The sequence below is a fragment of the Adiantum capillus-veneris genome, chromosome 25, assembly GCF_014529385.1.
Source record: "Adiantum capillus-veneris isolate H3 chromosome 25, ASM1452938v2, whole genome shotgun sequence".
NCBI lineage: Eukaryota > Viridiplantae > Streptophyta > Polypodiopsida > Polypodiales > Pteridaceae > Adiantum > Adiantum capillus-veneris.
Genome location: NC_140955.1, coordinates 113,738,792 through 113,747,125, shown reverse-complemented (window position 1 = coordinate 113,747,125; position 8,334 = coordinate 113,738,792).

Sequence of the window (8,334 nt, the reverse complement as noted above, 5' to 3'; positions counted from 1 at the left end):
GTGGGGCAAAGAAGGATTACATAATCTACTCTTTGAGGAATAGAAATGTATTTATGTTGGCCTACCATGAAAAGTACACATACCATGAAGTGTATATTTCAAAATGTGTGGTATCCCAAAAGTCAAAATTTGACTGAGGGAAGCAACTTGGATTATTTTAGTCCACAAGCTTAACAAGAAAACACACTCTATGCCCGTCAAAAAGACTATTAAGGCACATCAAATGGCAACCCTCTTCAAATCTCAAATTTTAAAGTATCATGGCTTGCCAACATCCATAGTGTTGGACATAGATCCTAGAATAACCAGTAATTTTTGAAAGGGTCTCTTTGAGAATCTATGAAGTAGATTAAATTTCTCTTTTGGCCTATCATCCACAAATGGATGACCAAAGTGAAATAACTAATCTAACAATCCTTGAATCTACCAAAAGCCTATATCATGGAAGTAAATCAACGTTCTCAATGAGAGAAGTACCTACCTCTTATAGAGTAATCGTACCTACCTTTCGAGGTTAAAGAGGGAAGATCCAAAAGTCCCTTGCTACTTAAAGTACATGGGAAGATCTTTGTTCCCTTGCTAGTGAATATAACCAGAGACTCACAAAAATCTTTTCCAAATATTAAAGAGGTTATATCCATCTCACAGAAAAGTCAAAAAGGGATGTTGCTAATAAGCACAAAAGAGCCTTAGCCTTTAAAGAAAATGATTGGGTCTTTCTAAAGTTTCTCAAGGCTCATCCAAGGCATACTACATGCAAGAATCCTATGGGCCACCAAGAGTATTACGCTAAACCAGCAAAAAGATACTATGGTCCTTTTTAAATTCTTAAGCTAATCAATGAGATGGCTTATCAATTAAAGTTGTCCAACCATTGGCTCATGCACAATGTTTTCCAAGCTTTACAAGGAGCGCCACCAAAAGAAGCAATAGTTGCAAACCCTCTAAAAATCAAAGATCAAGAAGAAGTACTTCAATCTGTGTCCATCATATGACATGAAGACAAGGTATTAAGAAATGATAAGATTATCCGACGATATCTTATTAAGTTTAAGGATTATCCTTTTAAAGATGCCAGATGGATGAGGGAACCTAGCTTAAGGATAATATGAACCTTGTCAATGCTTACAATACTACATTAGGGTAAGGAAATGTAAAATGATTTTCAATGAACAATTTTTTTGTCTTATAAGACTCTCTCTTTCTTTTATTGTTCACAAAATTTAAGAAGTATGCATGCTTAGGATCATATTTATGGTGACAACGTCTCCCAAACATCAAGTAGAACTTGTCACTCTACTTTGGAAGTATGATATGGACTAAAGAGCAGACATGCTTGCGGCAACTAAGTCTCCCGAGCAACAAATGCATTACACATCCATTCTGGACTCATGTTGTAGGGTAAAAATGGATCCTCTACCTGCTAAGAAACATGGACTAATGACTAGGCTTTATCTTCTCTACCTCATAGTCGAGGATGACTCTGATTTCAAGAGAGAGGTAATGTCATAAAATATAATATCTAACTTTACCAAATGATTTTCTCATATTAAAATGATCATTTAATATGGAAAGATAAAAGGGGAACAAGAGTTAGGATATAGATATGTGCTTCTAGACCTATCTCAATAGGGGACCGAAAGGAGAAATGGTTGCATCTCAATAGGGGTCCAAAAGGATACAGTCTACCCAAGAGCAATGTGCAATAAGTGCTTCTAGACTTATCTCAGCAACCAAGAGGAGAGATGGTTACATTTTAATAGGGTCCAAAAGGAGGTAGTCTATCAAAGAGCAACGTGCATCGAATGGAGCTTAAAAGATCTTAGGGTTAGCTTCATTAAAGACCTCCAAAGGTTAGTGTTAAAAGTCCTTATACCTTAGGCAAGCTAGGGATGTGCTTGAGGTGGGAACCGAGCCCAAGCTTGAGGTGCTTGTCATGCTTGGTGACTAAGGTGCTTGAGGTGCTTGTCATGCTTGATGAGTAAGGTGCTTGAGATGCTTGTCGTGCTTGCTGACTAAGGTGCTTGAGGTGCTTGTCATGCTTGATGAGGAACGTGCTTGAGAAGCTTCCCATGCATGGGCAGTAAGGTAATTGAGTCAAAAAGAGACCTTACAAAGGGGGGGAAGCCCAAAGTTAGGGGAATCTTTGACTTAACCTCCCACTCACCCAAAGGGCACCCCCTTTCTCAAGGGGCACATGGATACATGTCAAGCTCTCCCTATGCTTAGCCACATGGTGTGCTTGAATCCTATTGGCTTAGCTAAAGAGGGGTCCAATGAGCTTCTAGTTCAATTCAACAAATATCTCGATATTTTCAAATTCTCTCTCAAAAAGAGGTAAGGAGGACACTTTTCCTAATGCTACACATATTGCTTGAAATGCATTATGCATGTGATTGGCTAGGCTTAGAGGGGTCCGATGAGCTTCAAGCTTGAGCTACAAGGAGGGGTCGACCAAAGCAAGCAAGGGGTGTGCTTGTGGGTATACACTCTCTCACACACACACACACACACACACTCATTTTCCACATAACCAGTCCTATGTTGTCAAGTTCTTTAAACTATCTCCGTTGCAAAAGTATTGTTCATTCCAAGTATTATGGTTATGTTGCTACCACTAATTAAGTTCACCCTCTATGTTCTCAAAGTAGTCTCACAAAAATGCTCTCTTTAATTCTCCTAATTCCGCTATTCTCAAAGTTCATGGGCCATTTCCATTATAGATCTAGTCAATGCCTCAACCGGGAAGGGGGTAGCTCGGCTCAGATAATCTCATGCGGCAATGAGACCTTAGCCCGAATCATCCGAGAGAGAGAGAGAGAGAGAGAGAGAGAGAGAGAGAGAGAGAGTTTTTCCAACAACTTGGCAGCAAACCAAAAGTAATTACATATTGTTTCAAAAAAAGGGAGTCAATTTTATGATAAAAAAGCATAGATAAAACCCTTCCAATTTTGAGGTTGAAATTTACAGAATTTTTGGTACACTAAAAGTCGCAAATATTTATCAATTTTCTTCAAGGAAAGCTTGAAATGTAGCCTAGGTTTTACAATTTTAGCCATTTAGGAAAAAACTTAACCCTTTTTTTTTGCAAACACAAGTCTCTAATAACCCAAAAATGGAAGGGCATGAGAGGCGTTGAAAACCTGGATGCTTAGTACATCCATGGTCACCTCGAGCACAAGTATGCACGTGAAGAGGAGAGTGCACCTGTCAAAAATCTATTACACCCTCGCATGGAACATCGGGATGTGTGTGTGTGTGTGTGTGTGTGTGTGTGTGTGAGAGAGAGAGAGAGAGAGAGAGAGAGAGAGAGAGAGAGAGAGAGAGAGAGAGAGAGAGAGAGAGTTTTCCTAATAACTTGGCAACCCTCCAAAAGATATTACATATTGTTTAAAAAAAAGGTAATCAATTATGATAAGAAATGTTTCATCTACTTATACTATTTTTACTAATTGAATTAATTCAATAGATTAAGGCACAAATAAAGCTCTTCTGTTTTTTAGGTTAAAATATGAGGAATTATCATTATTCACACGAAAGCTTGTAAAATTTATTGATTTTCTTCAAGGCAAGCTTGGAATGTAGATCGGGTTTTATAACTTTAGTCAATTAAAAATACAATGAAATTTCTTTTTTTTGTGAACATAGGTTTCCAATAGATGCAAAATAGAAAGGCATGAGAGGCACTAAAAAGTACACCCATAGTCACTCTCTCGCCACCTTGAGCACAAGCTATGCACAAAGAGGAGAGGTGAACCTATTAAAAATTTATTACGCCCTTGCATGGGATACCAAAGAGAGAGAGAGAGAGAGAGAGAGAGAGAGAGAGAGAGAGAGAGAGAGAGAGAAGGGGGGAAGGAGGGGGGGGGGGGGGGGGGGGGGGGGGGATATTCCCTGGCAAACTGGCAACCTTCCAAATCCAAGTACATACCATTTCAAGGAAAAAGGGAGTTAAGCATTCAACAATGAGAAAATGCTTTATCTAACTAGCACTTGCTACTTTGGATTTCAGATACTCCATAAAATAAAAGATTGTCGACGTTAGAGTTTGTAGACATGCCAACCTTGTTACCATGTACATGTGGTAGTGATGTGTGTGAACACACTTAGGACCGTCGGGGGATTTTTTCCCTCACTAGGAGGTTTTTCCCCCCGTGCATTGTACATACACCCATCATTCTAGGGCTATCTATCTTTTCCATTACACACTAAGTAATATACTCTCTATTGTGTGCCTTGAACTTCCTTCGTCTTCTCCAAGTTGTGTGCATTTCCCTGCAACCCTAATTCCAACAATTGGTATCAAAGCAGGTCACGTCCTCCTGCTGGGCTTAGTTGCCAGCATTGCCAGAACACCCCTGCTCGTTTTCTCAGATTTCAATGAACTTTGGCGAGTGTCAATAGGTCTGCTCAGAATTTCATTTTGAGCTCATTTCGATCGTCGTTTCCACTACAGTCAGGTCTGCACAGGCAATTTCGTCATTTTGTTTAGAATTTCTATCAGTACCAATTACTGCATAAGAGATCCCATACAGTCTACTGCGGGTTGTGCTATATAGCACGTGCTAGTCTCACTTAGTTTCTCCTCATTTCAGGCAGTTTTCACATCAGATGCATGTATTTTCCATTGCACATTGCTGTTTGCAAGAGTCACTTTCCAAAAAAAAACAGGACTAGGCACTGTCCAATTGAATAGGCTTTTATTGCAGCTCAAAGAAAAGGTGGGAACAACAATGTAACCACTTCTTATGGTTCTGCTACGAGTGGCAAAACTTTTGTTCCTAATGCTTCTGTTGGCAACACTTTGTCTGACAATTCTGGTGATAAGGGCAAAAAGAAGATGCGTTGCCATTATTGTAAAGTTGATGATCACTTGATCAAGCAGTGTCTGAAATTGAAGGCAAAAGAGGCTAAGAAGAAAGAGGCTGGATCAACTATAGGGTCCAATACAAGTGCTGCGATTGCAGAGTCTTCTGTCAAAGGAGATTGTGATGCTGATGTTGATGCAGAATGGGCATTTAGTGCAGAGTGCACTTATGATCCTATTCTCCATGGTGCATGTATATCAGTTGCTGCAGATTCACATGTGTGGTATTTTGATAGTGGTTCTACAAAGCACATTACCTCACATCGTGATTTGTTTACCTCTATTGAGTCTGTCCCTCATGGGAATATGGTGACTTGTGCCAACAATGCCTCTTATCTTGTTCAAGGAGTTGAAAGATTGTGCTTACTACCACAAAATGGCAGTTCTTTCACACTTGTTGATGCATTGTATGTACCTGGGATAAAAAAGAACTTTTTGTCTATATCTGCACTTGCTAGACTTGGTCTCATAGTCAAATTTGTGGATGAAACATGTACAGCTCATGATCTCAGTTTTAGTGATGAAATTGTAGCGTTTGGCCTTTTGTGTCGTGGGCTGTATAAGCTCATTTTGTATGACAAGTGTGGAAAAAAATTTGCGAATGCAATTGCAGATTCAAGGGTTGTTTCATATGCAAAACTATGGCATGCATGTTTTGGGCATCTGAATTTTGCTAGTTTGTTGCATTGTAAAAAATATAGTATGGTTGCTTCTTTGCCGCCTCTTGAAGCACCTGTCAAACATGTTTGTGAAGGCTATATTTTGGGGGAAATGTAGCGTGCTAAGTTTCCAAAGGATGGGTCAGTATGTGCTACATGCAGATTGTAGCTTGTGCATAGTGATGTTTGTGGGCCTATGTAAACTCCATCCTTAGGAAATTTCCTTTACTTCGTGCCTTTCATTAATGATTACTCCAGGCATGCATGGGTATTTCCGCTTAAAGCAAACTCCGAAGTTTTTATGTGCTTCAAATAATTTCTGGCTATGGCTGAAAATGTCTCGAAATGTACTATGGGCACCCTCCGTTCCGATCGAGGGGGGGAGTATATGTCTCATGAATTTAATGCATTTCTGGCTAGTCGTGGGATAAAACACCAACGTAAAGTGTCTTATACACCTCAGTAAAACGGTGTTGCTGAGAGGAAAAACAGGCCACTTAAAGAAATGGCACGATGTATGGTCAAAAGTCAAGCTTTGTTGAATTCTTTTTGGCTTGAGGCCATCATGTGTGCCACTTATGTACTAAATAGGTGTCCTACAAAAATATGAAGCATGGCATGATAGAAAGCCTTCTATTGAGCACATGCGTGTTTTTGGCTATTTGGCGTATGCTTTGGTGTCACAAACACAACACAAAAAATTGGACGATAAGGCTATCAAATGTATTTTTGTTGGTTATAGTGCTGAAAGCAAAGGTTACAGATTGTATCATCTGCAAACAAAGCGTATCTTGGCCTCACGAGATGTTGTGTTTGTGGAAGATTCTGTTTAGCCCTTGCTGTAATGTACTAGAGACAATAATGTCAGCTCACATGACATTTATGAACACTTTGTTGCCTCTTTTTAGTGGTGGAAGTTTGAATGTAAATTTCAATGAGGCAAATGTACAACCTATGGGGGTTTCAGAAAATGTTAACGATCAGCCTATTATTGGTGTAGATGTACATGACGTACTTGATGAGGAAAGGGCTGAAAATGAACAGGCTAGTGGTATGCCAAAATGGCTAGTGCATACATTGCGTGACAGTAAATTGGATGCACCTTTGTCTAGTCGTATGCGTTCTGGCTCTTGCCATGCATCTTATGCATCAGATTGTTATTCTTTGGATGTGTCTAGCTTACATGATGTTGAGGAACCTTTGTCTTTTGATGAACCACAGAATTCAAAAGATTGGATGGCTGCCATGCAATCAAAATATGATGCACTTATAGAAAATGACATATAGAATTTATGTGATTTGCCTCTTGGAAAAAGGTCATTGATACAAAGTGGGTTTACAAGTTGAAATGCAAGCCAGATGGTGAGATTCATCGCTATAAGGCTCGACTTCTTGCAAAGGGTTATGAACAACAAAAAGACATAGATTATGACGAGACTTTTTCTCCCACTTTTCGTACGATTACTGTGCATTTTATGTGCATTGGCAGCTCATATTGGTTGGGATTGTAAGATCTCTGACCCCGAGCTAAAGAGCACCCTTGTATCACAAAATAACCTTACTGCAAAAAGTTACTATTTTTGGCAATTTTCCTAAATCTATCGGTGCCATTATGTTTAGAATCTTATAAAGCTTTCAAAAATAAAATAAAATAGTTTTTGTGAACTTTTTTCTAAAATAGTAAGTTTTTGGTCACCCGACCCGTCTAGTTTTGATCGTCTCAACAAACTGCACCTGTACTCGAATTTGAAAAAATGCATTTCCGGACGCCGAGGGTTGCTAAGTACGGTAGGTACTCGGGATTATGCACCTTAGCTCCATCTTAGTACAACAAGTTTCAGCATTAAAATCTGATTTGAATTGCCTGTCTTAGGTTATAATTAATTTTTCCAATGTTTGTGCGGGGAGCACAGGGGCTCAGGGACTGTGTGGGAACAAGTCCCAGGCCACTAAGAGCTTGCTTTAGCAGCTGGGGGTGCCCTCACACCTCTAGGGACTTGTGGGAGGCTTGCCATGCCTGAGAGAGAGTGTGAGAGTCAGTTAGACTAAGTTAACTGGACACCTTGCAGGGCATGCACTCAACTACCCATGCAAGACTAAGTTGCTCACCCAAATGCATATAGCAGTAGAAATCGACCTGCATGAGGATGAGCACTATATAAGGACATGCTTACACACACACAAGCACACATATGCTCACACACCCATACTCAGTACACACACACACACACACACACAATCCTACACACACATACATTGGGGAGGTGGTGCCGGCACACACAACTTTTAGAGGAAGATCAAAGGACGGAAGTGCTGCCAAATTCTCGCCACTAGAACTCCATTGGATTAGCAAATCAAGTAAAATTCATCCCAACCTACGGTAATCAAAGTTAATTTTCATGCTTATGCTGCAATTCTCTCTATCATTCTCGTAATCCCGCTTGTATTAAGCATAATCCTAGCTAATTTACTCTCTAATTCATTATATGATTAGCCTATTGCATAATCTTAATCTCAATTATCAATTATGAAAGTAATTAAACTCTCCTAATCATAAATTAATGCATGATTAGAAGAAAGGATTTAATCACTAACCATCATAGTGAATGAATGATAGAATTAAACCAACATCTAGCAATATGGTTAAATGACCAAATTCAATCTATCGTCTCACAATGATAAATTAGCTAAGTTTAAATTCAAATTAAACATGATTAAGGTGTAATTAGAGAAATTAATTTCCTATGGTTATCTGTAGAAAGGAAACTCTCTCACCTATGCACATGGTAATAGTGAAGCAATTATTAC